At 49.4% G+C, this 9631-nt stretch overlaps 1 protein-coding gene across 1 annotated transcript in view; it reads left to right on the forward strand.

Moving 5' to 3' along the window:
* The window catches only part of TMEM266 (transmembrane protein 266), a 119049-nt gene that overhangs the window by 93079 nt on the left and 16339 nt on the right, over nucleotides 1-9631 (forward strand). The window lies entirely within an intron of this gene.

Raw genomic sequence — 9631 nt, forward strand, 5'->3', positions numbered from 1 at the left:
GACGCAACTGCACTCAGCTGTCTCCGTGGCTGTCTCCGTGGCATTTCCCAATAGTCTCTTGCTGCTACCCACCCCCACGCCACCCCCAACCCCCTTCCAGGTCATTCTAGTCCTCTTTGTCAAAAACTCCTGCTCTCTCTCTCCCTGCCGGAATTCTCAGTTTAATAAAGCAATTTTCACATCAAATTCATATGTGCTACCTAAAACCCTGAAATTTACCGAAGTTCCCATGAAATGTTTAGAAACTCGGTTTAAGTGAAACAATCAATTTGCATTCATCCTGCTCTCTCCCTGAGGTGTATCTTTATAAACATTTCCCAAGACTTTATTCATCTTAGCTCTTTTTTAAAACCAGCTTTGTTTTTTAGATTGGTTTTAGATCTATAGAAGAGTTGTAAAGATGGTAGAGTTCTCATGTACCCCACACCCAATTTCCCCTGTTAACATCTCACATTAGTATCGTGCGTTTGTTACAATTAATGAATTAATATTGGTATGTTATTATTGTTAAAGTCCATACATTGTTCCGATTTCCTTAGTTTTTAGCTAATTGTGTTCCGGGATCCCATTGAGGACACCGCATTACATGTGGTTATCATATCTCTTTAGGCTTCTCTTGGCTATAAAAGTTCCTCAGACTTCTTTTGTTTTTGATGACATTGACCATTTGGAGTACCATTCAGGTATTTTGTAGTCTGGCCTATGACTGGGATTTGTGCGATGTTTTTCTCATGATTAGATTGGAGTTATGGGTTTTGGGGAGGAAGATCAGCCCATCCCATCCTGTCCCGTCCCGTCCCGTCCCGTCCCATCCCATCCCATCCCATCCCATCCCGTGGAGGGTGCCTACTATCAACTTGTCTTCTCACCATTGATGTTGACCTCACCTGGCTGAGGTAACGTTTGTCAGATCTCTGCTCTGTAAAGTTACTCTGTTTTATTCATCTTAGCTTTTTTAGAAGCTTAAATTGCTTGTCACTGTGACCCTGTAGAGACTCTCGGGTGACATAGTTGGCTGGTTTCTTGCATGAATGTCTTGTACATTTGATCTTCTGTGCCACATGGCAGCTCCTTTCTTACCACAGGCCACACCCAACATGCCCCAGAACCACCTTATGTTATAAATGAAAGGGTCCTTAGAGGGCATCTGGCCCAATCCTAGATTCAGCAGATGGGGCTTTCTGAGGCACAGAGAAGGGGAGAGGTGTGCCCAACAGCACACAGCAATTAGGAAAGGACGATGGAAACAGGTCTCTGAGGTCTCATCGCAGTGCTCCCCCCCTAGGCCACACTGGCCTCTTGTCTTAGCGGGGAGACAGGATACAGTGTTTCCCTCATTTCTATCATCTGTTCTGACTGCTGGGCTCACCTCATCCTTAACAGATTTCTCCTGGAAATCTGGGGCCAACAGAGTAGTTGGGCAGTCTTACTTTCTGAAGCCCTGGCTGGCCTTCAGCGGCCTGCTTCCAGATTGTGCGCTTCTGGGATGGAAGCAGATAGCCTCAGACCCTCTGTGGAAGGTTCCTTCCCATTCACTTGTATTTTGCTCTCTGTCTGGATCCTGGCCAGATTTTCTTAGGAGTTCATCTTGCTGGTACACAGATGGATTCCAGAGGCTGGATGCTAGTTATAGTCCTTCGGAGACATGGTGTGAGTTTTTTGTCTCTGTACTGGCTGCTTCAGAAATTAAAGCTGTTTGAGATGTAGTGGTTAAGTCACTGCAGTGATAGATTCTTCCAGTTCATCTTAAGAAACCACTTCTGAGGTTTTATGTACAGCTGTGTGCAGGATCCAGCTCTAATTTTGAAACATAGTCTGAAGTCCCCGTTGTACGTGCTCTTTGCCCTGTAAGCTTTGCCTTTGGCCTAGAGTTAATGGGATCCAGCCTGTTTCACTGTCAAAATGTACTTCTCTTCTCTGCTGGGTCCTGTGGGAAGGATGGAAGGAAGTTAATTTCTCTTTCCTCAGCACCATTCACCCTGAGACCATTAGCAAAAACCCAGGTATCTAGGGTGACTTGAGGCCCAGCCTTCAAGGAGGCCCATGGAGCTCTGTGAACCCCTTAGGACAGCCTTAGGCCTTGGGCCAACGCCTGAATAAGGAGTCCTCTGTGGGGGCAGCCTGGAGGGGTGGAGGGAGTCCACTTAGACAAGGAGCCAGCAAGCGAGATTCTAACCTCCGTTCCACCAATGACTAGTCTCCCCCTTAATCCCTGGGTCTCAGGTTCCTTGTTAGAAAAATGGAGGAAACAAGGTTTATGTCACAAGGATGCTGTAAGGATCAGACTAATTCAAGTAATATATAAAAAGTCTGGTCTACTGGAGTCTTTCAGTAAATGCAAAACAAGGGAAAGAGAGAAAGTAAAATAATACTAAATCACTCATATAATGGTGAGCACTTACAAATGCACTCCCTGTATTTTAGCTTCCTTTTACCTTCCAGTCAGAGCGGGTAGGCTAGGTATCATTAACCCCTTTATAGATGGAAAGACAACGTCTGGGAGAGGCTGTTGCTTTCCCAGGGTCTCAGAGTTTGTGGTGGAAGGGCTGGGGATGGAACTCGGCGTCAGTGTCCGTTTGCCTACACCAGACATAGGGTGTCTATACAATCACTGTTGGGAGTGACACAAGCAGCTGCATCAAATCCAGAAATCGCAGTGGCCTAACACAAGAAGGGTCTGTCACTCAAATCACAGCCCAATGCAGGTTGCCATGGACATTCAGGGATGGGCCACCATTCCCCAGTCCCTCTGGCCTCCAGTCTCCTCCCGTTTTGTAGCTGCTGCTTCTAAGTCCTTGGGGCTTTCTCCCTTCAACAGGGGAGAAGCAGAGAAGGGGAGAGTAGAGAATTGTGCGGCTAGCTAGGCTTCTGCCTCCATTTCGTAAGTGGGCCTCAGTTACACTGTCACACTTGAGGCACCTGAGGCAGACAGAAGTGGTCTGTGTGCCCAAGAGGAAAACAGTCACCTGAAATGAGGCCCATGGGCTCATGACGTTCTCTACCCCTTTCCCTAGTCCCATGGGCACAATCACATTTAGTAATCCTCCCTGAGTGATGCAGGTCTCCCTGGTGCTTTTCTGGGACAAACAAGATGATAATCTTTTTTTTTTTTAAAGATTTTATTTATTTATTTGACAGAGATAGAGGCAGCCAGCGACAGGGGGAACACAAGCAGGGGGAGTGGGAGAGGAAGAAGCAGGCTCCCAGCAGAGGAGCCTGATGTGGGGCTCGATCCCATAACACCGGGATCACGCCCTGAGCCGAAGGCAGATGCTTAACCGCTGTGCCACTCAGGCGCCCCAAACAAGATGATACTCTTGACCCCAAGCAACAAGCATTTTTGGTGGGGGGAGGGGTGGCGTCCTGCTCCACCCCCTCCACCCTCTCCCTCTCCAGCCCCCACCCCCTCCATCCACTCTACTTTCATGGGCAGGGGGTCGTAGTTCACTTGTTAGGTGGTGGGAGGTGACTTGGGGGCCTTGCTCTGCACCCACAGCTCCCTGGTCCTCAGCACCCCTGAGAGAAGGCCCAGGGCTGCACAAATTCTCACCTTTGAGGCTGGGCCACCAACTCAGAGAACGGGCCTCTGTGGCCATCAGGAGATTAGAAACTGCAGAAAAGGAGTAGTACCCTGGTTCTGGGGGTAGTGCTTGATGCTGACTCTTTCCAGAGAGTCCCCTCTTTGTTCCTGCAGAGGCCACAAGTCCCCAGCTCGGCACAATTGCCTTTGTTACCTGGATTATCCAAGATCTCCACTGTGGGAAGGGAAGTGTGTGTGTGTGTGTGTGTGTGTGTGTGTGTGTGTGTGTGTTTAAGCATGGGAAGTGATTTGTAAAACAGCCGATAGCTTTAATGACAAGCCTATTTAGCTGATAAAATTAGCCATCAGAGGAATAACTTATGTTATCCTTTTGCCATAATTTAAGTTTATGGCCAGCTACCAGTCATCTTCACAATGGATGGAAAGGGGCCAAGGTCGAATTCAGCTTCCCCTGCTCCTAAATCATTAGTTTGCAACTGTCTCCTGATTTTTATTGTTACCAACAATGGCAAAACTAATGGAAATAAACATTGGATGCCATCCCAATCGCAGATAGGTTTGGAGGCAGGGCAGTCTGTGCAGACAGCACTAATAGGATGGAAGAAAATTATTGCTGTTGCATTAGATACCATCGAGCTTCTGGCCGGAGTGTGCATTGATCAGGCCAAGGCTGTGTCAGGTGTGCTCCACAAACCAGACCATTAAAGGCAGAGATGGCCTGGGTGTGCCGGCCCTGCCGCCCCACGGGGTTGGCCCCACCTGGGCAGGCACTAAAAGCCCAGCCCCAGTGGAAGGGCCCTGACTGACTGTAATGCGCGCTGAGGGCTTCCCAGTGGATCCTGGCCGGTCTGGTCAGGTTATCTGATAGAAATACTTAGCTAATGATGTGCATTGAGAAGGGCTGTGGCTGCACTTTCATTCCTGAGTCTCAGGATGGTCTTTATTTCCCCAACCCAGTTTGCCAGTGGGAAATGTGCTTCATTTGTCCTCAAAGCCCCCATGTGCCTTCACCCGTGGAGGCCCGTGCAAGCCATGGAGAGCCCGAGTGTTTCTTCTTACCTGTTTTCCACAGTTTGACTGCAGAGTGTCAGGGGTGGGATTTTGTGTTTATCCTGCTTAGGATTCTGAGTTTCTTGAATTTGTGGATTGATGTTTTTCATTAGATTTGGAAAGTTCTTGGCCACAATTTCTTGATTGATTGCTTCTGTTTCATCCTTCCATCCTCCTTTTGGAGCTCTGGTTGCATGTTAGGCCCTTGGATTGTGTGTCCCATCTTAGACCCTCTTCTGTTCATTCATTCTCACTTTTTTTTTTCTTTTCTGGCCATAAGTTTCAATATTTGTCTATAGACCTATCCTCAAGTTCAACAATCTTATCTTCTACTATGTCCAGTCTGCTGCTAAACCCATCCAGTGGAATACTCAGTTTCAGACATTGCATGTTGACGTTCTAGAAGTTCCATTGGATTCCTCTTACAGGTTCTGTTTCTCTGCTGAAATGCTAGAACCATTCTGTTCATCTTTCCCCCTACTTTAACATATCAATCACAGTTATTTTGAAGTCCTTATCTGCTAACTCAAATAGGACATAGGTCAGCTTCAATGGAAATTCTAAGCAGCCTCAGAACTGCTTTATGTCTTGATAATCAATTGCTTTTTTTGATTATTTGCATGAATAGTAATTCTTATTGTGTGCTATACACTGTTGATAATGTGTTTTAGAGATTCTGGATAATGTTATCTTTCTGTAAAGAGCTGGCCCTCTGGGAATGGGGCATTTCATCAAGGAGCAGGGGGTGGCCCTCAAGACAAGAGCTACCTGTCACTTGTACTTTATTCCCTTCCGACTGGGGTCCCAGAGCCAGCACAGAGCTTGTCATAGACTTAGAGTTCAGCTAGTCCATTTGTTTTATTGAACACACAGTAAAACTGAGGCCCAAAGAGGAAAAGGGGCTCACCCCAAGCCAGAGTGAGGGAGGGCGATGGGCTGAGAACTCAGGCTCCTGCCGCCTCCAGCCCTTGCTTTTTCCCCACTTGGGAGCCTCCTGCACTATCCTGGCTGCTGTCGCCATCTAGCTCTCTGTATTCTGTGCGAGCTCAGTCTCTTCCATCTCACCCCTGAGGCTTCACCTTGACACAAAGTCTGTGAAGCCAGAGGCCTGGGTTCTGGGCCCAGCTTCACTTCTGATGCGTCCTGTCGCCTTAGCTTTTCCCCGACCCCGTCTCCCAGGACAGAGGCTCCTTCCCACCCTAGAGCCCCAGTTCACCCACTGACTAACGAGGTCCTGGTATCCTAGGACCCCCGACAGCCCTTCAGTCAGTTGGGGAAGTAGCAGCTAGGCTCGGAGGGTCCCAGCGTCCTGCCAGCCCCCTGGAGCTGAGCTGGGCTGAGCCAAGAGCCACTGAGCCACTGTGGCTAACGGCTCTGCCTGGTGTGGCCCCTGCTGATCTCCCCAGCCTCTCTCACCTGCTAGTCCTCTGTCTTGCAGACACACCAGGCCTCCCCTGCCACGGTGCCACCCAGTGTCAGCCCTTGAGACTGTCAGGAGAGATTTACTGCGGTGCGGCAGACACTGCCCCCCTTACTTGGGGCCACTGAGGACTCACTTCCAAGCTGGGAGAGGCATTCCTTTCCAAAACACGTAACAGAGTTTTAACAAAGCCCTCACCATGCTTTACCTGAATGAGTGAATCCATGCCTGCCTAGGAGAATTCCCATACACTTGGGGTTCATATCTCTAGCCTAAAACTTGTTTTAATACATGTGCCTATGTCTGCACATGTGAGCTTAGGGCTGGGCAAGCCCTGGCCTCTGGCTGTCTGGCCTGAATTCCAGTGGGACACTCATGGGCAGCTCTGGATCAATTACAAGTTATCAATAATGCATCTGTTCGGAGTGGCCTAGGAGACCATTAGCTGGGCCTGCCGCCCTGATGATCTGCCTTGGAGAAAGTGGGCTATGTACGCCCATGGGAAGTTCAGATCAGCCTGGGTAAGAGGGGGTCCTAGCCCCAGCAGAGCTCAGGAGGGTTGCCTCATGGGCCCTATGTGACCTCTGAGAACTTGCTGCCAGAGGGGTGGCTTGAACTCTCTCTCCCTACACAGAAGGCCACCCTATAGTAAGCCAGCATCACTTTCTCAGCCTCTGCAAACGATAGACCCATTTGAGTACTGGGTTATTGAGGTCCAGGGTCTGAACCTAGACTGAGAGCAGAGTTAGGGCTCAGTGTGTGAGCAAGTATAGGGCTCATGGTGTAACTACGGTTGGGGCTCAGTATGTGACCATGGTCAGAGCTTAGTGTGTGAGCAGGGTCAGGGCTCAGACTTTGTCTCAGCTTTGGGCTAGGATTGGGGCTCTGTCTGAAACCACAGAATTGAGCAAAGCTGATTAGTTTCATTCATTCATTTATTCAGTATTTATTGAGTGCCTTCTCACCAGGCAGCAAAACAGACAAGACCCCTGCTCTTACAGGGACTATATTTTATTAAGGGCTGAAGGGTAGCAGTGGTGGGCTGGAGCTCTCACTCCTGAGAGCCAATTAAGTACACTTCGTCCCAGTTCTCCATGACATTATGTTGGTAGTTCGAAATTGGCCATGTTGGGAGTATTTATACCACAGAGTTTAGCATAAACTACTCAGCAGGGTTTTTTTGTTGTTGTTGTTTTTAACCAGTATACTATCACTGCGGTGAGAGAGAGGGAAAACCAACAGGCAGTCCTTAACATGGTGGAGCGACCACACATATTTTTCTGATCTCCTTTCCCAAACTCCACTAAAATGATAATTTAAAAACCATAAACACATAAGAATTAAGAGAATGTCTCTGTAAAGCCTGTCCATAAGGACAAAGAGGATAGAGACTTAAGTGGATTTGAAGAAAATGGACAGTGGACGAGAAAGGGGTAACAGATCTACCAGAGTGGAGAATTTATGACTCAAGCGTCTGCAGAGGATAGTGAGGGAAATGGGCTAATTCTCCCCCTCAGAACCCCTGAGAGTTTGGGAGGAAGGGGGTGAACAGGACGCTGACAAAAGGGAGAGGGGTTGCCTAAATGCCTGTACACACAATATTTGAGCCCCATAGGCCCCCTCCCAATTCTGCACAGCCAGAAGACCACACACCCCCACCCTACAAGAATCATAGAGGTTTGTTCTCTGGAGAAACTGAGCCAGAGAGCTCTGCAGGTGGGCCCTCAGTTAGGCAGGGGCCTGGGGAGAGGTGCAGGGCTGAAACCAATGATTCAGTGAAAATCCTTCCAATGCAATGGTGGGACCCTCTGTCCCATTCCCCTGCCCTGCTCCCAGCATAGAGGCAGCCAGAGACTGATGAGCTCTCTGAAAAACTGATTGGTCCCAGAGACAAAATCTGTGGACACTGACATTGGGAGGTTGCCCCAATGTCAGTCTGCTGCCTGGTGACCCTAATGTTAGTGAATGCTTTAACTGTGCATTGCACTGACACCAAAAGAAAAATGGTAAAATATTAAAATAGGTTTTAAAATATCAGTACAATGCAGAGAATTCAAACAGGCTGGTGTGACAAAGTACCTGGGTGGCTGCCTTCGGTGGGGGGGTCAGGTCTGAGATAGGCAGGGCCAGACCATGCACCTGCTTTGTAAGTCAAGGGTAAGGAGTTGGGTTTTCTCCCAACTGAGGTCTGTAGACAGGAGGGGGTGACAGGATCTGATCTAGGTTTGCGAGAATCCATCTGATTCCTATTGGAGAATAGATGGTAAAAGGCTGTAGAAGTTGCAGTCGTCCAGGTGGTGGAGGTGGAGGGGGGTGGACAGGCTTGGGGTAGCACTTGGAGGTGGAGCGGGACTTGGGGACAGATTGGATGGTGGGGGAGGGAAAGCAAGGAAGCAAGGGAGGTGATTACATTTTTGGTTTCAGCTAAGATGAGATGACCTCCTGAGGAGCAAGTTTTTGGGTACAGTGAAGAGTCCTATTCTGACCAGGTCGAGTTTGTGATTCCCATAACCCAATTCCGTGTTGCTGTCAGGAGTTGGAAGTGTGAAGCTAACTTTACAGGGAGGGGTCAGGACTGGACAGGAAGCATCATGGGCAAGTAGGTAATTTAGGTAGGGATCCCAGGCACTGGGCCTCCCTGGGATCCCTCTCACCCCACACCTGCTTCAAGCCTTTGGGGGTTTGCCCTGAGATTGTGCACAGCCATGCAATGTGTACTTGGGACACTAGGTGGCAGTGAAAGCTCTCCTTGCCGCTGAACCCACAGCCAGGCCCTTCAATGTCAGGCCCCAAATTTGTCTTGGCCCAGATGGCCCAGAACGGTCCCAGAGTGTAAACAGCCATTTCAGCCACAAACCCAAGAGGCATCTGGGAACCTCTTTAAAAAGCTTTTCCCAACAACAACAACAACAACAAAATTAGCCAAAATCAAAAACGTGTGCTGCATTTTACAAAGCCCTTATTCAGCACTCAAGTCCTCAAAGAGATCCAGGAGGCGAGAACCCCTATAATACAGCTGAGGGAACCGAGGCCACACGGCCAGAAAGCTACAGAGCGGGAACTAGAGCCCAGTGCTTTCTGAACGCCTCCTAGAAGAGGGGAGTGGGTGTTGCGGGAAGACAAATGGACGGTGGACAGACCGCCCAGTGAGCACATGATGCTAGGATGGGCTTCCAAGGCTGGTTGGGCTGGCCCTGGATGTCCCCGGACCTGCGGTCTGCCATTCAGCACCCGTGTAAGACACCTGAATAAGGCTTCCCTTTGACAAGCACTACCTGGGTCGCACATTTAGGCAAGGAACTAGAACAAGATTCAAACCCGGGTTGTCCGACCCCTCCTTCAGTACCCTTCCCACAGACCACAGCTGTGTTTCCTCTCACGGCCATCTTGTTGTCTTCACAATGCGGCCAGACTACACAGTACTCCAGAAATAAGACACAGGAACACACTTTATTACTTGGAGAAGGCTCCAGAAACGTCAAAGGCTCTTGCGATCAGTGTCTTTGGAGATTTATAAGGACCGCCCCACCCCCTGCGGATGCTCAGCGCACGCCTCCCGCCTCCACCCCGGCCCCAGGGCTCAGGCTCCGGCCACACCCCGCCCGCCCCCGCGCCCCCCC

This window comes from Ailuropoda melanoleuca, chromosome 9, assembly GCF_002007445.2.
Source record: "Ailuropoda melanoleuca isolate Jingjing chromosome 9, ASM200744v2, whole genome shotgun sequence".
NCBI classification, from domain to species: domain Eukaryota; kingdom Metazoa; phylum Chordata; class Mammalia; order Carnivora; family Ursidae; genus Ailuropoda; species Ailuropoda melanoleuca.